Below are 27,214 nucleotides of genomic sequence, written 5' to 3'. Positions count from 1 at the left end.
ATTGTCACATAAATCCTCTCACTTTGAATTCAGAGAAAGGAAAGTAAACACTAAGTTCCCACCGAAGACAGAGCCTGACATTTGACTTTGTTCTTTGAATGCACATCAAATATGATAAGATAAGAACAAGATTTACAGGCCTGTTTACAGAAAGGGAGCACTCTGCAGGATACTGTAAATAAAGTTTTGGCAAGGGAAGGGACGAATTCAAGCTGCATAGCCTAAAACAAATAAAGCCAGCAAATTGAAAGCAACAAAATTGTAGGTTACAAACCACAAGGCCAATGGCAAGCAACGGGCAGAATGCATTCACAAGGAAGCACTATGAATTTACTTAAAGTGACAGCTATGGGATACTTTGTGGGGAAAGTCCAGTATTTTAGTCCATATGTTGCAGAGGTTTGGCCACATCAATCACCCAGGTAGTGTGACGAGAAGACCTGGAGTGGTTTCCATGTTGCAGAATAGGTCTGTACACCCATTCTATCAGTTTGCCACCATTTCCTATGATACAGAGCTTCTGACACACCTCTAGTAGGGTTAGTGCTAGGTGGCAGACATGAAATAGGGCATTTAATGATTATTTAAGGTGGTTGTAAGTAAGGAGTTGACCGGGGTGAAGATGGTAGTCTGCCACAAGGGTTTGGAAATTTAGTAGCTCACTGTTCAGAAACAAAGTCCCCAATTTCAAGACACCTGCAACATGCCACTGATGGAGTTGCTCTGAGCACAGCCATCCTGTGCGAGTGGGAAGGCTTAGCAAAGGTAATGCAGGAGCATAGGGTTTCTTCGTGTCAGTGAGTTTACAGGTTCTGGCAAGGCAAGAGAAAGCCGTGCATGATAACCCCGGATGGTGATCCGTAGAATGGTCAGTAGGAAACAACGAGCAGTGCAGTAAGCCTTTCTTAAAAGTCTTTACTGGTAAACCCCATCTCATGCAGGGAGGTGGCCAGAAAGCCAGCGAGACACCCATTGGACCTGTGCAGCTGAATAATAGCATTCTAAGTCCAGAAGACCTAATCCACCCGAAGTCACAGTTAGCTTTAGAGTGGAAAGAGCTCCCGAAGGCGCTGCAGTGACCAAATCAGATGTGTGGCCTGTCTGAAGAAGGAATGAAGGACAAGCAGGGGAAGGTTTGCAAAATAATACTATCATTGGGGTAGCACACCATCTTCAGTAGTGCCACATGGCCTCTACAGAAAGCAGAAGAGAAGACCAAAAAGCAAACTGGGCTTGGAGGGACCGTTTGCTCTGCCGAGATTTTCATCCTGGAAATTAGTGCAAGAATGGTAGATATTAATCATTAGGTATCGAAAGGTAACTGGTTCCCAGTTCAATCTGAGATCTAATTGTATATAAAGGCAAAAACAGTGCCATATGTTAAAGAAACACTAATTCAATTTTCAAATTTGTAAATTTTGTTTGTGCAATTTACATCCCAAATATTTTGAAGATTCTATATGTACTTGACACTTAGGGATAACCCAGATCTCTAGTTTGGCTTTTGCTCAATTTCAAAACCATATAAAGACATGGACAAAGAGGGCAATTGCCTTGCACAACCTTGCAAGGGGTCTGGCCCCTGCTCACCCTTCAAAAGCACTAACAGCGAACCATTGCACCAGAAGAGTTTGCCAAGGTGGATGGGTGTTGCTTTTTCAACCACTTAACAGTGCCCCTTCTGTTTCGCTCCTGATACCCAATACCTTCGAATAGTCTTGGTGGACCCATTGTGTCTGATTTTAGGAACTGTCCCACCTTGTTCTTCTCTTCTTTATTTATCCAGTTTTTAACAACAAGCCTTTGAATTACTTGCCGTGAATCTCTCATTTGCTCTCGATTCCATCCTCCTCTTTTATTATCTTTGATTGGTAGTATGGGCTCTCATTTCTGAGATAAATGTAGAGTCCCAGGCATACATTCTAGTGCAGCGAGACTACAGACAAGTTATGGGTACATCACATCCTGACATTAGGTGTGAGACTGTTGCCCACACCATCTGCCCTGCCTCTTTAAAAAAAATAAGGTTGAAAGTCCATGGGCGATTGGGGTAAGCCAGATGTTTTTGTTCAATTTGTTTAAACTAGCATAAGGTTAATTACCTTAATGTTTCCCAAACTGTTTGCCAGGGGTTTTAAAATGTTCAGAAACATAATCGAAATGTTGCTGTTACTTTCTCTTCAGGAAAGATCGGGTAGATTTGGGTAGGGGTGATTGCCTTGCCGCAGTAATGAAGGGCATTAATTTACTACTGAACAGGGACGTAATGTGACACCTTAATGTAGCATACCAGGAGGCAATCACAAAAAGACCACAGTGAATAAATAGTGCTATGTTAAAAAAGAGTAAATAAATGCACTGACAACATAGTGAGGCATAGCCTCTCTGGCGTGTGTCTGTAAAACCGACGTTTGTTATTGAATTTTAGTCCTGAATTTTGACCCCTTGTCCTGAATTTTTTACAGTCCTGTCCAGAATTTGCCTCAATGCCAGGTGGTCACCCTAGCCTGCATCCTGGGGCCTGCCCTCGTGAGAATTATTCATTTTTTCCCCACACTCGGCCACACATTCCTGCCTCACCCCAGCAGCAGCCATGGTCCCTGCTTTGAACTGCTTTTGGCCTGTCACCCTGACATCTCCCTGGCCTTAGGCGGCGGCTGGCGGTAAACACTGCTGAGGGACAGAAGGTCTGCCTTGACCCTTTGGCACCTGCCCTGCTGCCTGCCGTTGTTCGGGATCTGGGACCGGGAGTGGTATCATCGGACAAGGTAAGCTGGTGGGCTGTGTTTCCATGGTGGGGCCATAGCTGTGTGCCTCGGTGAGCCAAGATTGTAGGGTGGAGGGCAGCAGGGTGAAATATCATTTCACACTGGTTTGTTTCTGTGAGACGTTCTTTTTCAGGCAACTTTTCAGTATATTATTTGGCCAGTAGGTGGCAGTGTCGGTTCACTATTGGCAGCAATAGCCGATCGATTCCCTCAATTGTGATCTCCATTCTCCTAACGTGCTATATGTTTAGGGCTTGGTTGGGGGACCAGTTTCTGTAGGTTGTTTTTAAAAATTACATGCTTGCATAGGTTTTTAGCCTCCACTCAATCACTGGATAAAATTAGCCAGGACAACGTGTGGCAGGCTCATAATCAAGCATGCCACCTAAACAGGGTAAGCCTAAACTTGGCGTGGAAGCAGTTATGCGACATCAGGATGCCATGGATTAGGTATTGGCCCTCACAGAAGCAGCATTGATCTCACTGGCACAGACGGAGGCTGAGGGCAGTCGGCAATGTGGCCAGACTCCAGTAGTAGCGGAGGACTCGCCAGCAGACCGGGAGGAGTGCCCGAGGAGGGCAGGGGTCCCACCGAAATTAGCATTCCCTCCTGTTTGAAAAAAGAGCTAGGAAAGTTACACCCAGGGTTGGGGGGAAAAAGACCACCGCAAAGTGTACACTTTCCAGGGGAAGGGGCACTGGTTCACAACCTAGGGCAGGCAGACACACAACCAGAGGTTGCCATCATTGAGGTGGTACCAGGCCCAAGCCTGGGAGGGAACAGTTCAGTAAATGAGCAGTGTCTTGGGGAGGACCTAGTTAGCAACTTAGCCAAAGCGTTGCCCTGGCTGGCAAGGTTGGGCAAGGCCCCACAGATGGACCTAGCAGGAGAGGGTCAGCATTGGCCACATGGAGGGGCTAGACAGGGGGGGGGAACTAGTTCCAAACAACAAAGAGGCACAGCAGAAACACAGGAGGCACCTAGGTCCCCAGCCACAACATCACCTGAGCCCCCCTTTATTGTCCCTCATACTACCCCATCAGTAGGAGGGCCTTCGTAAGTGTATCACCAGCAGAGACCAAAGGTAAGGGCGCAACTCAATCTGGTGGTACACATGACCATGTGCTTTCTCCGAGGGATGAGTTGGGGCTCCACCTATATGAGGAGATGAGGGCAAAGATTCAAAAGGGTGCATATGTTGATATTTTTGGGCTAACTATTGTGAAGCCAGCAGACGAGGAGAGTAAAGACAATAAGGACTGTCCCCATAAATAGAAGAAGCCTAAAGTTAAAGAAACTATTATTAATTGGATAAAAGGGTTTACCATTTATCAGTCCATCCTGCTAGAGAAACTCCCAAATTTGGGCCCACAGACAGCGTATTACTTGAATAACATAGTGCGTGCACATGAGGAATTTGGAGGGCCTAGTTGGAAGGAGTACAATAAGGCATTCATGTTGAAGAAAGCCACAAATTCTTCCATGTGTTGGCATCAGACTGATATGAATGCTTGGTTGCATTGTATGATGCTAAAGAAACCTGAGTCCAATGGCCTTTTCGGGGGTCTGGGGTCAGCGGTGATCGCAAAGTGGAATATTGGGCATTTAACAAAAAGGCATGTACTAGACCACAAGGGTCCTGCAAATTCAAGCACAATTGCTCATTTTGTGGTATGGCCGGAGACCCTGAGTTCAAGTGTTTCGAGAAGTCAAAAGCAAAAGGTGGGCAGAATTGAGGGTGACTCTTCCCTGGTCATTGGTGACCCATCACCTGTGCCTCTCTTGGTCTTGAATTCGTGGCTCAATTTATATCAACAGCATGAAGTTTCATAACTGTTGTATGAAGGTTTCTGCTATGTTTTCAGGATTCCAGCATCAGGTGTACAGGGCCCAGAGTTTTGCAAAAAACAGCACTCCTTAGATATTGCACAAGGGGTGGCTGAATAGAAGATATTGAATGAACAGGATTGCGAGGCCATTTGACAGCCCCTCCACTTGATGTTTTTGTCTGCTCCCCCTTAGGGCTGGTTCCCAAAAAGGACCCTGGTGAATTTAGGTTGATACACAACCTCTCAAACCCTCGTGGAGCATCTGTAAATGATGCAATTGACCCAGCGCTCTGCTCAGTCAAGTATGCATCTCTTGATGGCGCCCTACCACTACAAAGGCAGCTGGGTCCAGGGACCCTGATGAGGAAGGTGGATATCATTTGTTGGGTTTCCAGTTCAGGGTGAAGTTCTATTATGACAGATGCATGCCCATGGGCTGTGCAGTTTCTTGCACATATTTTGAGCAGTTTAGTACTTTTTAGGAATGGGTCTTTGCACAAGTATCGGGGTTGCCTTCTGCCATTTATTACCTAGATGGTTTCTTGTTTCTGGGACCGAGTGGCTCTGACAAGTGCTCTAGGTCCTTGACTACATTCAAGTCCCAGATGGCTGAATTTGGGATACCTTTAGCTCAGGAGAAGGCAACAGGGCCAGCCACATCCTTGGTATTCCTGGGAATTGAAATTGATTCAGTGAAAGGGGAGTGTAGACTGCCTCTGGACAAAGTCCATGCTTTCCGGGCACCCCTGAAAACGTGTCGAGGGGGTCAGAAAAGTCACTCTGTGCCAGTTACAGGTTTTAGTAGGTCAACTTAATTTTGCCTTATGGATCATTCCAATGGGTCACCCTTTCTCCCGCTCTATTGCTCAAGCCATGTCTGGTCTAAAGGAAAAGCACCATAGGACACACTTGTCTGTTGAGGTAAAACATGACTTAAGGATTTGGCTGGCAGTGGTATGGCCAGCACCCTTACGGTCAAATCAGAGCTAGGTTTATTTAATGACTCAGCAGGCAGCATTGGTTTTGGGGCCATTCGGGCATGAGTTGGTGCACCCAAGCCTGGCCCCAGTCTTAGTTGGAGTCAGGGCTGATCAAGAACATCACCTTCCTAGAGCTATTTCCCATAGTGATGGCACTGCACATATGGGTGGATGAATTTCGCAATCAATCCATGTTTTTTTAGTCTGTTCAATATATTAATTTTCAGCATGCCAAATGCAGAACAGTATTGCGCTTGTTAAAGGAACTGGTGTTAATCAGTTCAAGGAATAACATTCTTTGTAAAGCTAAACATTTACCAGGCATTTTTAATAATGCAGCTGATACCTTGTCTCTTTTCAAGCTACAGGAGTTTTAGTGATTCCACCCAGGGGCTTGTGTATTACTGCCTTTTCTTTTGTTGTTCTCCAGCATCATAATGCCTTTTTGGTGATTATTCTCTACAAATAATAATAATGTTAATTATTTGCTCAAGCACCTCATCAGAAAGGTTTATAAAATGAGTTCCTGCAATAGAGCACTTGATGGGTCAGTCCCACTTGACAACATGTTGAAATTCTTCAGCATATTATTAGCGTCCATCTGATCTCTATGAAAATTGGTTACGTTATGCTTTTACTGTGCTTTATAGTGGACATGTATAGCCAGGGCCATTGGAATTATTCAGCAGAAGAGGCACTATTGTTTTAGAATTTTATCATTTTTACATATTAACACTGAATGGACAAATGTTTCCCTTCATTAATACCTTAGCACAAATCCATGCCCCAAACAGATATTAAAAATTACACACTACATGCATGGAGCTTTGCATACTCTTTTAGGAGGTGGCATTGGTTGCCCATATCATTATGCAATGTAGTGCAATAATGGGCTTGTTTTCTGCTTTAAAGTGAAGCCTGGCTGCCACCTGCCATTTTCAGGGGGGGCCACAGGAACCTCAACCATGTCTCCAAAGGAAGGGAGTGTGCAATCTTGTGGGTTTCATACTTCCCTTGTATCTCAAAAGCCCGATCATTGTAGCAGTGTATGAGACTACCTCTGATGTGTCGGCTACAGTCCCTATCATTCTTTGGGGTCACAGTAAACACATAAGTCTAGTTGAGTCTAAGTTTATTGTCTGATTAATTAAAATCATAACAATCATATTAAACAAGTTAATAAAAATTATCTCATAAGCAACTAGGCATATATAATAATTCAGGACCAAGCATGTGTAAATCATTCTCAAACCTCTGCTAAAGGATGCTAAAGTGGATAATAATATTTATCTGTCCTTTAACCTCTAGGCCTTTGTTGTTTGATACTCAGCTTGTGCAGTGCAATTCTCTCAAATGTGAATTACCTATCAAAATAGAGCAGATACAATCATTCTCAGACTATTCCAGAGTTGTTAAAGTACTTGACATTACCATTCCATCACTACCTTCTAATTAAGGATTCACATCATCTATTAAAGATGTTGAAATAGTTAACCATTAACCAATCACTTTGAAAATGTTCATAACCTGCTTGTTACAGGTCCAGTGCAGGAGATTACTTAAGAGCTTAACACTGATTCACCAACTTGTAATCTCTTATCAGCCTCTGATTATCAATAGGGAATGGATATAACATACATAAAACAGTTAAGGAGAAGGCATTAAGTGCTGGCATGACACAGAACCGCTTTGAGCTTTATGTGGCTCATGACCTCCTTGATAGGAAATCTTAAGCTGCCGTGTTCATCCCCATTGTCCAACCTCCTCTTGTACTGTCTCATAGTTCATCCATCTTCCCTGTTTCCTGTATTGTTTTAGTAATTAAAACCATAACAATATTACAGATTACAACTTTTCTTTAAACTAAATTACAGTTGACTTGACTTAAATTTAAACAAATGAACCTGCGATGGATCATAGGCTACGTACAGTACATTTGGTGTGATATTAAAGGTTGTACACACAAGTTCCACTTGGGACTAGTAGATAGACTGGACCGTCATATAAATGACTAGTAAACCATGAGTGGACTTTCGTGTATACATGCCCAGCAATAATGGATTCAAGTTAAGTGGTGAAGATTTGAAGATTGAGGGCACTGGGAGTCCAGACAGAGCTAATGCCAGAAATTTGAGAAATATATAATTTAGCTGCGGGTCACCTAAGTTAAAACACGCTACTAAGGCTTCCTGCATGACCAAATGGCTATGTCACTGAAGCTTCTGTTTAAGAATTGTAATCGGGGTTAAATATTGAGGGGCACCTTGAGTTCCAGACAGACCTAATGCTAGAAATTTGAGAAATGTACAATTTAGCTGCAGGTCACCTGGGTTAAAACATGCTACAAGGGCTTCCCTGCACGGCTGAAAGACTCGGTCATTGAAGTTTCTATTCAGGAATTGCAGCCTGAGGTTGCACAACTGAGGGCAGATGCAAACAAAATGAAAATCTTCATAATGTTTATGGAAATGCCTGAACAGCATTGAACCAGGATGTTTCCATGCTGGTATGTTTGCCAGCCTGGTATAATACCCAGAATCAAATCATTAACCTACGTTTCATATGCATTGAGTACAGAGTTGCGAGGTAAGCAGCAGGAGCCAATCTGGTGTAATGCTTTATAACCACTAAATGTAATTTCATCTGCAATGCAGGATGTTAATTTTGTAGCCTTGTTGCTTCCCTTTTCAAAGTCATCATATAGCACACCAGCCTCTCATAGTTCTTCCCGACTCAATTGATGGAAGTATTCAAATAACTGTTGTACACTGATTGCTGATCATTTTGGAGGGCTGCCCAGAGGGCACTAGTCAGGATGTTTTGGGCTCAGCTGATCTTAAACCAGGTCTTGATCGATGAGGTCCTCCCGGCCAGGTCTTACCTCTTTAAACCAAATTCTAGACGAAGTTGAGCTGCAGATGTATGTCAAGGTAGGTTAAAAACTCACCTGAATGTGCTAATCTGGCTTTTATCTATTGATGAGGCATCCAGGCCTCACATTGCCATGCTGTCATAGGTAAGAGTGGGCACTAGTTTTGAGGCGATAACTGCTAGAAGCAGATGGCCCGTCTAGTTTCCTGCCAGGGTGGTGAAAGCATGTATTAAGGTTGAGCCCTTCTTTTCGATGTATTGTTTCACCTGCATAAACGTTCCTGGGCTCACAAAATATATTCCCATATATTTGTAGTGGTGTACTGCTTCCAGGTGGATGTCATTTAGCTTAATTTGTGCAACATGCCTTGACTGAGTGCCAACTAGAATAGTTTTTGTCTTGGTCGCTTTGATCTCCAGGTGATTAGATCTTGCATACGGGTATGTTCAGTAATTTCTGTAGACCCAACTTGGTCTAGCTAAGTAGCACAACGTCATTGGCATATGATAAGTGGGTAAGGTAGAGAGGGCTCAAATGAGGCAGGTGACAGTTTTCTCTATCCAGGATCGGTGCGATGTCTGCCATAAAAAGGTTAAATAAATGTGGGGCTAACACATAGCCCTGTTTTAAACCTTGATGTGATGGAATCTTTCAGGAACCCCTCTGCCACCTCAATTTTTATTTGGACCCACGTACCTGTGTACAATAAAGTTACACCTTCAGCACTGGGTCTAGTAGGCCCCAATGTTTCAGCGTGCTCGAAAACAACTCTCTGTTAACACAATCAAAAGCAACCTTGAAGTAGGTGAAGCCAAGGCGTAAATTCTTCTTCTGCGGTTTACATTGATTGGTCAAAAAAGCAGTGACTAAAATATTTGTTATAGTACCCACTTCTTTCCTGAAACCAGTTTAGGTTGGAGGGATGATGTTGTTTTTGTTGGACCAATCTGTTAAGTCTGCTAGAAGCAAGAATGCATAATATTTAGCCTCTGAGTCAAGAAGGGCTATAAGCCTGCAGTTAGTAGAATTTGCCCTAGCCCGCCCTTGTATATTGGATTTATGATGGAACCTCGTCAGCTTTCGAGGATGGCACCGCTTAACTGGATTTCCTGGTATAGTGATGCTAGCACCCCTGACTAGAATTCTGCATCCTCTTTAAAAATGACCTGTGGTAAGCCATTCGGCCCAGGGGCAACATCATCACGGGCCTTAGGAAGAGTTTGTAAAATTAAAGAAGGAATGTATGTGAGATCATTTTCTACAGGGCCCAGGTAGCTTCTAGCCCAATTCATAAGCAGCTAATTGTTTGAGGCATGAATGGCTCTACTCTGCGGCTTTATAGAGAAGGTTGCAGTTAGATGATTCACCCACATAGACTCCAGAATGTTTGAATTATTTATACTTATGCCTCTGAGGCTGAAATAGTTAATGATTTCATAAAATTGTCTAGGGTTACTCTGCCTGGCACTGTATATTATTTTTGTCTAAATACGATAGCTTACTGCATTTTCTCTGTTCACAACTTCTTTCTGTATACTTTCTTTAGATTCTTCAATTGCTCCCAGAAGAAATAATTTTCTGGTTAGACTTGTAAATTTCCTTTGCTTTGTTTTGAGTGCAGCACATTGTTCCAAGAGGAGAATAGACCCTGTGGCCCAAGATTGTGGGCCAGTAAACTGACATAGGGGGTTGGCGTTCTAAAGAACTGCGAGAGATTCTTTGCAAAGTGGACTCAAGCATCTATAGGATGATCTTTTGTTCTTAAGCTATTGATCATTATCTTTTTGGCCAATGATGTACAGTCTGCTTTCTGTTGACCTCTGCAGTCATTTGAGGTTTGTGGTTATAGTGACACCAACTTCTTCAGGGGCCCATGTGTGGGTGGATCCGATCTGTTCCTATCATCAGAAACTTGAGTGAATGATCACTGGATGTGTTGTACTTAATTGTCCATTGCTTTACAAGAGGGATCAGAGGCAAGGAGACAATCGTGTAGTCAATGATCGATCACGACTTAGAGCTGTGACAACTATAGTTTGGGGGGGGTGGTATCCTCCAAACATCTACTGTTCAAAGTCCTCATTCTTAAAAATTCCAGTGAAGTGACTAGCGGTCCCGACATTTAACTTTCAGACTAGCTTGGGGGTGGGACGTTCCAAAATGAGTTGTCAATGTTGAGTATTTCACCATTGTTTGTTCTGCAAATAAGGGTAGAATTAAAATCATCCATCATTATTATGTCCTGCGCAGGCTGAAGTTGCCTATATCTGGTAATGGTTGCCAGTAATTTTTCTATTGTGTCTTTTTTCCTAGATACGTTAGGGTGTATGTAAATATTGAACAATAAGATGGGTGGTCTGTCTTCCAGTGACCAATTACTGAGTTTGATGATTTAGAAACTGGGGTCCAAGTGCAGGAGTTCTTCCATGATGATGTTCAGGCGCAGTGGTACGTAGACTGCTTAGACCCCCCCCACACGGTCTACCATATTGTGTGTGCTTGATTGCCTTGGATTGATAGGACATTAAGCCTCCCATAGAAGGGTGAAACAATAACCAGGTTTCTTGGAGGGCTATTACATCGGCATTTGACCAGGTCTTGGGGGAGAGCAGCACAAGCAGTGTTTTTGCACCTGCTATGTTCCAGGACATAAGTCGTAGGACCTCTGGGTCAAAGGGTAATATAGTTGCACTTATTGCTCATGCAGAGAGTGGTGCATTTAGGGCGAGGGCCAGCCAGTCCCATCAAGTCTCAGCTGTGCTTAAACAAAGGGTGTTGAAATGTTGGTCTTTTAGATGACCACAGGTGCTGCCTCAATACTGATTTGACTGGCATAACTGGTGGGGGGTTGGGCACCTTTGTTGCAATAATGAGAATGAGTATCTGGAGGTCTGGGGTCTATTTAACATAGTCCTCCAACTTTTGAAAACTGAGGCAAAAGAGAGAATTAAATCCACTATTTCATCTGTTTTCCATGCAGTTAAGATGCATTCTGATAGGTGACTCTTATTGGTTGGTAGAAATTCAACTGCTTTTAGTTCTGCTGAGGTTAAGGCTTTGAGCTCAGGGACCTCTAAAAAGTAATCCTAATATGTTGCCTCTATTGAGGATATTGTGGTGACCTTGAGGGACACATTCTGGTTGAAGTAGTAGTTTGAGCAGCCTACCGTTGTTGCTATATGATGAGACCTGCAGAAAAGGAGGTTTTGAAGACAGTCTTGTGGATTGCTTTCCTTGTTTGTCAGCGTCTGGGGAGTAAAATGCCCCTGACTGTAATCTTGCAGAATTTTCTTCTGGAGTTATTTTTGTGAGATCTGATTTCCCAAAGGAAGTGGCTGTTGTTAAGGCAGTTGAAACAAACCATACTGAACTTAGATACTTTAAAGAGATGGTGCGACCTTGGCCATTGATGCTAATGGGCAGTGGATTACGGTGAAGGGTGTCTGCCTTCCGTTTGTTATGATCTATATGGCGTGAACTAGAGCTATGTAGAGGAGGCCGCTGCACTGGGCCCACTGCTTGGATAAAATGGTGAATAGAATCACCATCCTGAGTTGATAAACAGGTTTGTGAATTCCCATCCTGTCTGGGTAGCGCTCTCGTTCAGTCATCTGTTTTTCGTCCTCAGTCGTGGGTGCATGGGTCTGGTCCTCAGAGTCAAGTACAGGCTGATCCACCCTTTGAATTGGTTCAGCAGAGGAAGCACAGTTACTTGCTCCCTGGGCGATCTCCTGACTTTGAAGTTCTGCTTTGGCACAGTCATTTCGTTGTGGATTTATTACAGAGGCAGCTGTTGTGGTGGTAGTCAACATTTCTGTGACATCCAAGAGGCTTTTGGAGACATTAATGGCAGTACTTCCTGTATCTACTGTACTAGGCTTGGTAAATATCGGGTAATTTCATTTAGGGGCTGTTCCCTTAGGCTGCACGTATTTATGTCTTGCTTTCCTTATGCGTTTACATTACCTCTTGGTAAGCTTAGAAGGAAATGAGCCTTTATTAATCCTGGTAGGGACGTCCACTTGGGTTATTAGCTCTAGGGTGATCTCATCTAGTTTTGCTTCATTGGTGCGGTTTTGTAACTCATCTTGCGATGCCAGTGGAGCTATGGGGCAAATGCTGTATGTCATGAGAGCTACTGTTGCAGTTCTTGATAATTGATTAATTTTTTATAGCAGTTCTGTTTGAAGCTAGAATATTCAACAGAAGTTCCGGAAGTGAGGACAGCTAATCAATTATCGGGATGCATGGACATTTTGTTGGAGATGGAGTATATACAGCTTGTACCCTCGTTATTAAAGATGTTAGTGCTTCTAATTTTCGGTTGATGCTGGAGATGTGCACAGCCAATAAGTTAATTATATCGATCTGTGCATCTAATTTCTACAACTGAAAATTCAGAACTTTGATGGATGATTGCAAGGTTGTTAATAAACTTTACCACCACTGCGGGGTAAGTTGTGATTGTTTACCTAATGCCATGAAGGTTTCCTGCACGTGTGGTAGGAGTCTTAAAAGAAGATGGAAAGTTTTGCATGAACTTGCTTTCTTGTGGATTCGAAGGAATCATTGTGCTTGAACTTAGATTTCAGAAGAGGAATTGATGATGCCTCCCGAAGGGTGGTTCTCGCATTGTTCCCTTCCGTGATGGGATTTGTAGAAGGAGCATTATTTTTCATTGGTAAGAGGGGCCCTGCTTCCTCCCTTCAGCACGATTCCAAATTTGCATTGACCCGGGAGAAGTGAAGCGCCCTAGTCCGAGTGGGAGTGCAAGAACTTGGCTACCCTTTTGACTTATTGTTTTAACCTTTAAACTTGAATCAGGTCTGCATTGCTGGAAATTGAAAGTGAGCAGGACCTTGATCCCTTCAAGTGGGGCTCCTGCCCCATGTTGACATTGAGCGGATCAGACGCCTTGTCACATTGGGCAATGTGGCATATATTCCTTTGAGATAAAGTGAGGTCTGTGAACCTGGACTGTTTCTTGCAAAGAGTTACCAATATGCTCACAGATGGAAATTAGCACTGTTGGATTAGACTACCCAATAGGGCCCTCTTCCTATCGCATTAACTGCTGCGTCGAGCTTGCATAGTGTTCTATCCTTTGCTCTGATTGGATTAGCTGACTGGTTAGAAGTGTCAGTTCCATGGGTGGGTTTGTATTGGGTGACGGGGCTAGGCAGGCCTCATTTGTCATCCGGTGTGGTGTTTATTACTGCCATGGGATCTTTCAAGAATGTGAACTTTTGAAGTTGGTTAGATTTCCCAAGATATGATGCTATGAAGTTTGGAGAAGATGCCACCACCAGACTGCCGTTTGCGTTTATAGGTTTTTACTGGGTGCGTTTGAATCCTTCAGCAGTGCGAGCATCCATGATTTATTCACCAGGGGTGGTACAACTTTCCAGATCTCATTTTCGATGCTTTCCATGGAGATTAAAATTAAAAAAAAATGTATCTGGCTTTTTAAGCACCTGTGCTGGTAAACATCAAGGGATTTCCCTGGGTGGGATTACGGTTTGAATGATAAGGCGATGAGGTCGGTATCTTGTAGGAGGGATTAAAGGGGCCACCGCCTTGTCACCAGCCTTGCATCACAGTTGCCGAAGTTTACTCTTGTTGAACACAAAAAGCTAGGAGGGCACAAGCACAGCTGCTTAGATATGTTCCAATAACCCCCTGACACTGACTCCCTTTTGACTGGTTCCTCTTAAGGCTATCCATATCAATTTGCACTTGTGTGGGCCAGCCAGTGCTTTCATAGTCCACAAGTGGAAACTCTAAAAAGGGAGGAAGCGCACCCGGCCACAAGTCGCACCTGGCCATTGCCGGGCTGCCTCCGCGGACTCAGTGCTCAACTTGCTTGCAAGTGACCTAATGCATGCCATAACCCTTGAAAACCCACCATGTGTCCACTTAGATACTTGGGTGGGCTGAAGGAGCTGGAGAGGTTCTGGGAGTGTAGGAGGTTTACTGCATTTAGTGGCTTTAGTACGTTCTGGCCATATGCTGAATATGGCGGCTGTAAGAGGTAGAAGCAGTTAAGGTGGTTGAGGCGGTTAAGGCAGATAGGAGCAAATCACTGCTAAAGTCCTGACGATGCAATGTGGGCAGCCTAAATTCTTTAAATGCTGGTAGTGCTGAATACACAACCTCCAAGTTGCCCACGTCGCCAAAGCACTGAGTCACCAAGACTCTTGGGGCACTCACTGGCAAGTGTGATTGCTCCGCTCCGCTCTGCCTCGGCCACTCAATCTCAGCCACTAGATCACTGGGGGCCCTGGCCATTTGACCACCACTCAGGTCTGGCCACCAGGAATGCAGCTAGACTGTCACAACCACTTTTCCATCCCTGCTCCGCTCTGCTGCAACTGCTCTCCCTGGGACGCCGCTCTCCCTGCTCACACTCCCTCCTCCAACCTCTGTGCCGTGCACCACGCAATCTCTCGACTCCAGATAAGGGCATGAGGCTCAAAACAGGCTGGTTGCATCACAATTTTACATTATATTACACTCTACCTCTCCCTTTTAGGAGCCAGGTGTACTCAAAGCATTCGTACCAAAAAGAGACAGTTTGCAAAGCTTACGAACGACCCACCTCACTAACATTATTGGGGCAGGATTTGGAGTTTGACTCCTTGTGAGCTAATGCCAATGCAAGGATTGAGGCCTGCGTGTGACAGCAACCCTCTATCCCAGAATTCAATGTCGGAGTGTGCTACGATGGGACTAAAGTTTTATCTGCTTTATAGGGTTATAGAATCACAATACTTCCATAAGCCCCACAAAGTGTGATTCTGGCGTGCATGATCTCTGCACCTCCTGATGTATCTAGCCTGCACGTACTGACTGTAAGCAGTACAGTTTGAACAGTTTGCACTTTGCAAATGATTAGCCCTTGGCAAGCACCAACCACCTCTTTGATTTGCAAGCCCAAATTTAGTCACACAGCTTTAGCACATTCTATTGTAAACTGCAATGGGTATCGGGCAGCCCTTTGCCTCCCATTTTCCCTTGTGATTTTCAAAGGGTGTTCGTGTGTGCTTTGCAGTTTGGAATTGTGGTTACGAATTGCAAAGCGCTTGTGAATGTTGCTATAGAATGTATGTTTCTTTCTTCAGCTCCAGTGTAGGTTCCCACCTCTCGACCCTACACTGCTCATAAGGACCAGGGAGCGGACATGCATTCAGTTGTTCAGTTGCCAGCTGGATGACCACATTTTCAAAAATAGAAACCAGCTAGGCCAAAGAGACACAGGCCTCTCATGACCAGGAACAAACATATGAAAGAAACAAGCACACCACGTGCTAAACATTATCCTTAATAATGTATATATGCATGTCAGTAAGGGTTTTAATAAATAAGGGTTGTACCCAGAAGTAAAGGTACACCATTCAGGCTTTTCATTAAACTGCATCTTTAATGCCTGAAAGGCTCTCAGCGACTTTTAAAGTAAACAGAAGCCCAGATTTTAAGATAAGGGAGATTTGTAAAAGCAAAGCTTTAACAGCAAGTCTCTGTTTAATCAAATGGGTTTAGACTTGTTGTTTTAAAGATAAGGTTATGTGCAGTCGCCTCTTTTGGCCAAGCGTATTACCAGACTGTCGCTGTTGCCCCTCCCACCAGCAGTTAACTGCCAGATTATTTTAGCAGCAAAGTACATTGTATGTAGTGCCTTCAGCAGCGCAGGTCATGTGTCTAAGTGTTATAAATAAATTAGATTAATACCCATTTAAATGGTTCCTATTTAACTGCACCTGGTAGGATGTAAGCCTTCGTTGGCCTCTCTGCGATTCAGGTTTGTGACCTGTAGATCACAGCAGATGTCGGCGGTGAGTGTTAACTCAGTCATCCTGTTAACAAATCTGAACACTGGCTGCAGTGACATAACGCAAAATTGTGCTCCCCTGCTCCACCCCCGCCCACAGAGTGTGAAGAGGGTTCTCTTTGTCTCTAGTATCTTACAAACATTCATTGGTGTAAATTAGGACGCCCTAAAGGGTTGAAGGGCCCCTGAAGGGTTTTGGGTTCCCCTATACTGCAGAGGCCTGCTATACTCCCCTGGCTGGCTCCACTTACCACTGAGTAAAGGTTTCATGAAGTTGCAAGGAGACTGAACAATTCAAGAGAATTGAGGTACAATGAAAGGGAGTGTAAAAGAGGATAGAAAAAGAAAAGAAAATTGTGATAAGACAAAACGCGAGGGGGGGCAAGATACAATCGTGACTAGGTGACACATGTTCGAAATATAGGTTTTTCGACTCGCAATTTGCGAGTCGCAAAACCTTATGTTCAACAGTGTCAATGACACTGTTTGCGATTCGCAAGGGGGTTGCAAATGACCTACCTCATGAATATTCATGAAGTAGGTCGCAATTTGCGATCCCGTTGGGAATGGCCTCTCTCACAGGGATGGTGGCCTACTGAAGACATCAGACCATCATGTCTGTGACTGCTTTTAAATAAAGCAGGTTTTTTTTTTTTTTTTTTTAATGCAACCTGTTTTCCTTAAAGTAAAACGAGATGCATTTTAAAAACAAAAAAAATTAAAAGTTTTCTTTTCATTTTTTTAGAGCAGGCAATGGTCCGTAGGACCACTGCCTGCTCTGAAAAAATATTTTCGCTGACATTCACAAAGGGGAAGGGGTCCCATGGGGACTCCTTCCCGTTTGCGAATGGATAAGCACCAGTTTGAAACTGATGCTAACTGCGATTGTTTTGTGACTACATTTGCGGTCACAAAACAATCATACATGGGACTGCGACTCGCAATTAGGAAGGGAACACCCCTTCCCAATTGCGACTCGCAAACCCTTTTTGCGATTCGGTAAATAGTTAACCAAATCACAAAAATTGGTCTCTGCCTCCCAAATTGCATTTTGCACGTCGCAGGTGGCCCGATTCGCCACTTGCGACGTGCAAAATGCTTCGTACATGTGGCCCTAAGTGAAGATGACAGAATACAGAACCAATGATGAAGGGGTGAAAGCTGGTAGGTGAGGCAAAAAGAAGAGGAGTGGAAGGGAAGAGAGGAAGTGAAGGAAGGATTCCTTTGTCATAGCTTTTAACTATTTCAGTCTCCAAGGTGTGCGAGATTAAAGATTTTAGCTGGTGAGTCCATTAAAATCATTGGAGATCAAAAATAAAATCTCAGGGTGAGGAGGGCTTCCAAGGTAGGTGGTTATGTTGAAGTCAAAGGAAGGCATTTTGCTTCTTTAGAGTGTGACAATGGGCCTACGGAGATTAACAGCCTTCAAATGAGGGTAATACGAGATCTGTTCCATTTTGTTTGCTTTCTAACTTCCTTTTTACTACCTGTACATTTGATTGTTAATTGCTGAGTTCTGGAGTTGGGTGAAGCCTATTATAATACCGAAAGCGTCAACCACCTTCGTTTAATCTGCCTTGTGCCTTCCATCATTCTAAATGTGACAGAACTTCAGGTAAGGTCATCTCCAGTGACGTCATATGTTTGAAAGGCCATAGCTCGCTGCTCGCCGACTCCTCTCGCCCCCTTCAAAGTCTGGAACTTAGCTCTTATTTCGCTGTATTAAACAGGGCCATGTTGGATGTACATTGGTACAAAATGTAAGTTAATTTCCTTCGTGGGCGTAGTTAGCAAAAACAATTGTTCTTATGTGCACTGCATGTGAATATAGCTTGAGGGGAAATCTATCCGCTCTGGAGTCCCGAGGACGCCAAGCGTTTCAAAGCAATCTCCATGAAGCAGACGCGCGTGTTCAGAAATGTACCACAGCCGGCAGCCTTCCTGCCATCGCAGAGCGCAGCGTTTTAAGAGAAGGCATCTGAGGACAGGGCCTGGCGGATGTATGGAGTAAAAGTACACAGACCCAAATTAGACGGATCCCAATATGAACTGACATTAATTGGCGCGAGCTGTAAGAGGTAAAAAAATATGGAGAGTGGGAAGCAATGCGATACCTTCTAGATGATGAAGCGCGAGAGCTTTCGCCAACAGCGCGAGCAAGGGGGGCGGGCTCGGTGCTTGCTGGGTCTCCGCTCCAACGTTCTCAGACAGACGCCGCTTTATTCTGTAGCGAGCAAAAGAGAAAAAAAACAAAACACGGGCGTTTTAACGAGAGTGTCCAAAATGCGCATTAATGGGATTTATGGTATTGCATATACACAGTACACATTATTAACCTGTCAGTGACCGCCACCAGCTTTTATAGCCATATTTAGGTTACTCAGAGTGTTGGGTGGAAGCCAAGCAGACACACAGTGGGGTTTTGCAGAATATTTTCCTGGCATCTCATGGCTGTATAGTTTGTTTGCATTAAATGGCAATATACATAAATAAAGTTTGTGGTTCTGCTCTTTTTGCCTAGCTGGCCAAAACAGTTCAAATATGCAAAGGCAACGCGAGACCCATAAATCTCACTAACAGTAGCGGTTTTATGTATATATGAGGACGGACACACCTGCCTGTCCCAGCCAGCGCTCAGACAGAACTAATGATCAGACGTGCTAATGGCATAAAACGCCCATACCTAACATAAAGGGCGCCATTCACGACGGCCGTTTTATACTTGTTGGGGCAGAATCATTTGATGGTCAAAGGCCTAATCGAACATTTTCTACCAGTCTAAGGGTGACATTAATGGAAAGTGACACAAAGCATCACGCTGCAGATACTTGAAGTCCCAATTTAGTCAGACAATTAGGATTTCCACAATTAATATACATGAGATAAATGCGTGTGCAGTCGGTTTGTACAGATGAGGCCATTTGCATTGTCATTGGTTGTACTGGAAACGTGATGTAGTGTGGCACTCAGAAATCCTGTGCAGGAACATCTATGTAGAACTAGCAAGTGGTTATGTGTAAAGGCGGTAACAGCTCTACCTCAGCTGGGATGTACTACCTCTTATTTAGTTTTCATCAGCCATAAAAGCAGGGTCACTGTAATTATTTGTTTTTTTTTCCACCACAGTATTTTCCACATAACTATAAATTTGCCGTATTTGCTGCACAACCCATCATCTGCTTCATAACATACAGATTTAAAAAATATTATCTCCAGATCAAACAGATTAAACGTTTCTAAAACGTGGTGACACATGTTCCCATGCAGTAAAAAGACCTTCACAAAAATTGACTGGTCATGTTTCAAGTACTTATTGCGTTATTTAGGTGTTAAACCGGTACTAACATGGGCAAACCTTTGTCCAGATCACGTTACCAGGTGTAAACGTGACAAAATAATGACGTAATACTACCACAAAACAAGGCATATCACGAGCCATTATTTGCCTTTTCTTACTGCATAATTTAGTCCACCATGCCGCATAAATTGGTCTTCCCCTGCCAATAAATCCAGTGGCCCTGCCCCAAACCTGGCTGTCTAGTGATGATCACGTTTCTGGGTAGCTTTCACACTTGCTTGCAGAGACTATGGCAACAACCTTTAACTGGTGTAACCTTAGTGCAACACTTACCAAATTTAAATGATTCTGTTATACTGCATTATCAGAAATGGGGAATTATAACAGCATAGTTCGAATAAACTGCAAATTGAGTATTCACTGTGGGTGTGCCTACCAATTTTAATGCCACAAATGTTGTTTTTTTGTGCTCTTTAACTTGAAGAAATCATATTTCTGCTAGACAGGCATATCTCGAATTCTTGAAGGCAAAAATTATTAGAAAAATAGAACTGTCTATTACAGAGTTGCCCAACTTATTCATGAGAGACATTCAGGCTATCTGCAAAAAATACAGTTGTACAAAGTGACACTATATAAAACTCATTTACATAGTGATTATCCAGTATTTTTGGCATGGAGCCTTCCCTCCTCAACACTCTCATGTAGTAGCTTCCAGGAACATGTGCATACTTTCTACAGATATGAATGGCAGTTGTCTAGCAACCATTAGTGCAGCAGTTGCACCAGATCCTGGTGATATCAGGTGCCTACTGCTTACCAATTTTGGCTGTCTTTTAGTTCCCAGCTGGGGAGCAAGGGAGGGGCATTTTCCTTCCTTTTATTTTGGTACTGACAGCCTTTCATGTGATGAGAGGAACTCAACTTATCCAAGATCATACAATCAGGAAGACTGCTAAGATGTAATTTAATACTTCGTTTTGAAGTTTTTTTAATGTCATTTTTGCTAATATTGTAGGTTAACACCTTGGATAAATAAGTAGTACAGAGCTGGTATTTTCTCAGAAAGTGCCCCGGGTAGAAGCAAATTTGGCACCTACTCTCATTCATCCTCTTTAAAAGTTTGTTGAAAAAAAGGAAGGGGTAGGGAGAAGGTGAGCGGGGCAAGAGAGCCATGAGACGTAAAACAGTCAAAATGCAGACCCACACACCAGCAACCTCCATAAATATTGTTTAAATGTACATTTCTTTGGACCCACGTAGGACTGCTGCAGCCAGCTCCTGCACCCCACTAAATCTTGCACCCTGGGGGAATGCCCAGCGTGAATAGACTAAAGGCAAGCCAGAAGGTGTATGTTACAAAAGGGAAACATATTACCACTGATATCATGCTCCAGTTACAGATTTTCCTACTGCAAAATACTGTAATGTGGTACTTTATTGGTATGTTTTAATTGAAGTTAGCACAAAGAGGCCTAAACTGCACTACGATATTCAACACGCTCATTGGACTTGTAACACAGCATCTCCAGTGATGTGGAGTAATTTGAAAGCGAAATGGCTATGTCACAGTCACTCTGAAGTCCATTTTGCACTTTCTGAAGGACAGCTTCACAAAGAAGTTGTCTATCTTCCCAAGATCAGGTCATAATGTTCACAATGGCACATGCCATCCATTTTTGTTAAATAAACTCCTGCTAAAAACTTATCTCTGTTCCTGTTAGTCCCATTTTAGCATGATATGCAAAATGCTAAAAGAATCACTCTGGGTGGTCACAGAACAACTTGTTCTGCATTGCGTTGCAATCATCCTCTTCTTTTGCAGTACCGCAACAGGAAAGGGCACACACATTTGTAAGCTTCTTAACACATTAATATGAATGAGGGAGGAATCAGCTTGGAATGGCTTGTAAACTTTTACAAGAGCACAGACTGAGGTCAGCATTGAGCATCAGACCGCATCACATAATACCATGGTTTTATGTGTGTCATTTGTGATAGCTTATATTTTCTCACCAAACTCTAGCTTTTCCAAAAAAGTTATGTATGCCAAATATTCAAAGTCGGATTTATAGTCAGCAGGCGTCATCTGTTGGTCCTTTAAATTATTATTCGCATTTTGCTTCTGCCCACTACAGAATACAGCATGTTGCAGTGGGTCAGCTCACTTAACCCACTGACTCCTTTCACCTTAAAAGGCTGCATATTGTTCACATCCACTTAAAATAGTTCATTTCTCCTCAGTAGCAAAGGTGGTTCAAAACGTTTTTTAAAATTATTTTTTGTTTTGTTTTCTTTTACAATTACTTTAGGTAGAAGCTATTTATTTTGTCGGCAACCCTTTTTCTCCTTTTTAAACGTTTATGCTACAAAGTGTTTAAGTGACATTGCAACACTGTAGCTTTAATTAGACACCTTGCCTTGGTGGTGATTTATTTTTGTCTGTAATTCTACTACTACTACAACTAATATTAATAATAATAAGAAGAAGAATTATAATAAACATACTAATATTCACAATAATCTAACCATAAAATGCATGCACAATTCAAAGTCTTTTTGTTTAAAAACATCGCTAGGAAGACTGCTGCATTACTGAATGTTTTTTAAATGTAAAATATGTACTGCAAGCATAAAGCAGTTGCGTTTAGGTGACAGCATATTTTGCTTTTTTCCTTTATTATAATTTTATTTTTGTAGAATATGCTAGCAGTAAAAACATTTAACCATCTCACCAGCTGGCCAAGGCCAGGCCTGTCGGCTTTGCCAATGCTTTCCTTTTTTGTCAGCGGCTTTCTCTTAAAAAGGAGAGGGGAAGCAATGCAAAAATAAAATTGGCATTCCGTGAATTGAATGAGGTTGCTGTAATCTTCACAGACATCTTCCATTTTGGAAATCAAGCACCACCTCCTGTTATAAGGTGATATTACATCAATGGTTTATAACTGGGATTGCAATCTCATAAAATTGATATGTCAGTGCAATTGATAAGAATCAGTATGGAGGGGGATCCCCTTTCCATGCTGCTCCTCCTTATGAATCAGGTATTGCTAAAAGAATATTAGAAATCGGAAAGATATTTGCATCATTCAATGTAATTTAGAAATATTACAACTATTACTATTACGGTTTTGCTAATGTAAAGCCCGTCATTTTGCGAATCACACAGTCTGTCATCAAAAAACCACTTGTACATCACACCTTTTGTTTTCTAGCATCGTCGGAACTACAGGTATTTAGATTATTTCAGTTTGGCCCTGAGGGTTAATTATCTAACGTTGATGCTACAAGTTAGGCAGCTGTGGTATACCCTAGAATACCAGATCTCTCAATTTCCCTGGTCCATGCATGATACGCTCAGCCTGTCCAGGTTTTTGCATTTCATTTGGGTCCTGTAGTCCTGCTTATCCCATCATTCAATTAGGACTACAAATCCCAGCCTGGAGTAGACTAACTACTCATGCATTGACTTGGGAAACTTAAGAGCTTGGGAACTCAAAAATGTGCTGTCTAGTAATTGCCTCAAAACGCTCTACTAAGAATATCCTCATTCAAACCAAATATTAAAATAGAGTGTTGCCCAGTTGCAACAGCTTAGCAGAAGCATGTTTGTTTTGTTAAAGTTTTCCCAGTAATCTATCTTATTTACAATAACATTTCCGAGAGATCAAGTGCCCTGCTTCCAAGACAACTTTTTTTTCCAAGGTACTTAGAGTTCATTACAGATTTCCCGGAGGAATTCATTAGTCACAATGAGCTAAACCACTGTTGTTTGGAGCTGGAGAACACTAACAAACAAGCTTTTATTCTTAGAATGGAAAAAGGCCTGGAGCACTCTAGGAAAAAGCAGGCAGATGCTGTGAAAGCTTAAAATAAATGAAATACGTTCATTTTACTTACAACTGCTCTGGGTGAGCTGTCTGTGAGAGACTATCTGAAATGGATAATTGACTTGTAGCAAATTGGATAAAAACAGGAACAATGTCATTCGACTGCATAAAAGGTAGCAGAATGTATAGAATTAGGTAATTGCTCATTTTCTTCCAGATGTTTGTTCTTGTTAAATGGTGTACACTGTTAAAATCCTCTCAAAAATATTGTCAGACATAAATATAGGAAAACATATTATGGTAACAAGAATTGTGTGGTTCAGAATATTGGAAGTAAGGAGATCGTTTTAAAGTTTCGAATGTTGTTTCCTTAAATGTAGTTGTACATAATATTGATTTTGTATTATTTTGTAATGTTTTGTGATCTTGAGTACTAATAATCTGTTATTTATGGCTGTTTGTAGTTCTCTTTTGTTGTTTTATTGTTTTCGACATATTTTTAAAATAATATTTTTGAGTTTATTTTATTATAAATAACTGCAGGTTATTGCATTTTTAGCAAAGTATAATGAAAAGGTAGTTAAATATAGGTATATTTTCAACTTGTTTAACAATTTCTAAAAATGTAAATAGTAAATTATATTAATAGATATTTATTTCTGATATGCATTGTTAAGAACTGTACAATAATGTTTCTAACTGATTAATTAACTATAAAGTTTGATGATTATAAGTGATTTAGTAGAGGTTTTGGTTGTTTCTAAAACTTAATTTTAATAAACATTTAACTTTTTGTGAACAGATTTGATTTTGTATTAATTTTAATGTGATTTAAAAAATGTATTTTGAAAAAATAATAATTTTTTTCTTGACCTTCCTTTCTATTGTTTAGGTTGGAGTGTGAATATAGAATGTAACCTCATCAATCCCATGATTTCCCTACTTTGGCGTACTTTGCAGCGGAAATAACAAATCTGACCCCTCTAAAGTCCATTGCTTTCCTTACTGCTGCTTAGGTTGAAGTGTAAAGAGCAAATCTCACCTTTCCAAAGTGCAATCATTTTCACAATGTTTGTTGGACTGGAGTGGAAATAGTAAATCTTTCCCCTCCTTTAAAGTCCTAAGCTTCCCATACTGTTCCTTATACTGGTGTGGGAATAGTAAATCTGACTCCTCCAAAGTCAAACATTTTCCTCTTATTGCTTGCGTTTGAGTGGAAACAGTAAATCTTGAACCCACTCCTCCCCAAAGTTCAACATTTTCCCTACTGTTATTTAGGTTGAAGTGGGAAAACTAAATCTAATCCACCCAGTGCCCAGCACTTCCACTTCTGTAGCTGAGGCTGGAGTCGGAATAGAAACATTATCCCATTAAAGCACATTGGTGTCCCTACTGTTTTTTTAGGTTGAAGAGAAAGTGGTATATTTATATTTAAAAAGTTTACATTTCTTTTACTTTTTTGTTGAATTCGGAATATTAATTTTATTTCAATTATGATTTTTGGTTTAATTGTAATTTTATTGTATAATGTATATTTGAAATTTTATGCATATTACTTTGGATGTCACATTTAAAATATTTTGTCCCATTTTGTTGGAGATATATCTATTTTTATTAATTGTTTTAGTTGTGTTATGTTAGTATTCTTTAACTTTGCTTATGTTTTAATTTTACATTAGTTATTTTTCTATATTTGTTTTGTGGTTTTAATGTACACAATATTTTTATTGTTATAACTGTTTTCATTTTATTTAGTAATTTATAATTTTTAAATTAAAAAGAACACTTTTTATTTTAAATGTATATTATATTTATTAGTTTTTTAGTTATCAGTATTTGCTGTAATAGTAATAATTTAATTTGATTATATATGTATTCTCTAATTATTATTTTATTTACATTTATTTGTAGGTATTACTTTTTCAAATCTTTTACTTTTAGTTTTATACATATATATATATATATATATAGATATAGATATATATATATATGTATATATATATATGTGTGTGTGTGTGTGTTTGTATGTGTGTGTGTGTTTTTTAAAATTCATTTTTATAAAGTTGTTATATAGGTAAATCATTTTAACTATAAAGATTTGCATATATAATCTCAAAATGTGTTACCACAATAGTTTGGGGATATATTTTTGTAGTTTATATTGTAAGCATGCAAACTAGATATTTAGAGCCACATGATTTTTTCCTTGATATTTGTGTATTGCAATATTTTTTACTACAATAGTATGCACAATTTTTGCACAGGAGCTGGTAAATTGATCAACAAAAACATTTTATTGGTAAAGGGCTTAGCATTACTTTCCAAGGCAAGAGATCTCAACTTTGACTACAGAAGAATAGGCAAAATGTTTGAGAACATCAAAAAAACATGAGCAGTTTAGCTTTCAGCAGTTTAATACAAGTAGAACATATTTAACACTATTCACCACATTTTCAGTGAATTGATGTGATTTACTCTTTCAAAATTCCTATGAATTCCTGGAATAAGCCATGAGCACTCCTGGCTTACGCTTCATATTCAGAAGTAAACCAAGCATACTACATGTGTATGTTACATCTACCCACAGCAAACTCTTTATGAATCAGGGTCATAATGTTCACCTCTGGTATGGCAACATGAGGTGTTATAATGACTTATAGCTAGGTGTGTACTTTGCTTTAGCAATGTGTATGAGCAGGAGCTAAAACAAGCAGGTAAGGTAGTGCACTGCTTCTAGAAATTTACCTAACAAGTCATAGACCTAGGAGAGGCTGGGCAATGATACTCCTGTGCTATTGTACATTGAGTGGCATGTCTACCTGCTTAGATGAAACACCACGAATAATGGATGTATATTCTCTGATCAACAAATGTATGTCACAGATGACAATGCCTTCTTCCATGAAGAATCAAGAACATCCTTTCAGAACAAATAGATACTTAAATGTTGCTGAGAATTAAAACAAATCACAGCTCTTAACTGAGGGATTTAAAACACACTGCATGTCAGGCACCTGCAGGTTATTTGACAAAACCAGGAGACTATAAATCCAATGGCAGGACGTCTTAACCAGATGGGAGCTTTCATAGCAATCACTCTCAGGGCCGCTTTAGGAGTGTCTCAGAACAGCAATGCTTATTCTGTATCCCTGGAGTAAATGCTATGGGGAACCTTTTAACTCCAGGAGTGCATACCTAATGTGGATTATGATTTAATCCCTGACAATCTTCTGAGAAATTAAAAATTACCAGGGAATCTGCAGTTCAGGCCAATTCTCCAATAATTACTCACTCCTTGCAGTTTCCTCCTGAGATTGTTGATGTTTTCACCAGCCTTACTTTTTAACAGCAACGTTACAGGTCCCTGGAAGCTTTGTGCAGCTCATAATTCCCAATATGACAGGTACCAGGGTTACTGACCCCATAAAGAATTACGGGATACTCATAATGGGGGACTAACATTTCCGCATGTTTGAAATATACAGTGAGCTGCATTATCAGAGAACACAATTCAAAACACTTTTTCATGAAGAAGGCCATTCACCATGATTTACATGGCTGAAACACTGACACCAAAACAAGAATCCATAACAAATCTAGGGCATGGTAAATGATAAAACCCTATTTACAACATAGTTCAACAAACCAACTGTCATAAAACCACAGATTAGTCATATAAAATGACTAGGTGCACTGTAAATTATACTAACCCACACTATGTCATTAAACAATGAGTGCAATGTCTGCTGTATACATTTGTGCAATGGATCATGACTTTTTAAATGTGTGAAAAACACAATAACTGATA

General features: G+C 41.3%; 1 long non-coding RNA gene across 1 annotated transcript in view; it reads right to left on the bottom strand.

Annotated features, from left to right (window-relative positions):
• Positions 1-27,214, bottom strand: part of LOC138292704 (uncharacterized) — a 195,304-nt gene that overhangs the window by 20,330 nt on the left and 147,760 nt on the right. Inside the window, exon 4 of the long non-coding RNA XR_011202763.1 lies at positions 18,393-18,502. This is a non-coding gene — a long non-coding RNA (uncharacterized lncRNA). The remainder of the gene's footprint in view (positions 1-18,392; positions 18,503-27,214) is intronic.

Source organism: Pleurodeles waltl, chromosome 4_2, assembly GCF_031143425.1.
Source record: "Pleurodeles waltl isolate 20211129_DDA chromosome 4_2, aPleWal1.hap1.20221129, whole genome shotgun sequence".
Lineage (NCBI taxonomy): Eukaryota > Metazoa > Chordata > Amphibia > Caudata > Salamandridae > Pleurodeles > Pleurodeles waltl.
Note: the sequence above shows the minus strand (reverse complement) of the source record. Positions and strands in the feature narration are given on the sequence as shown.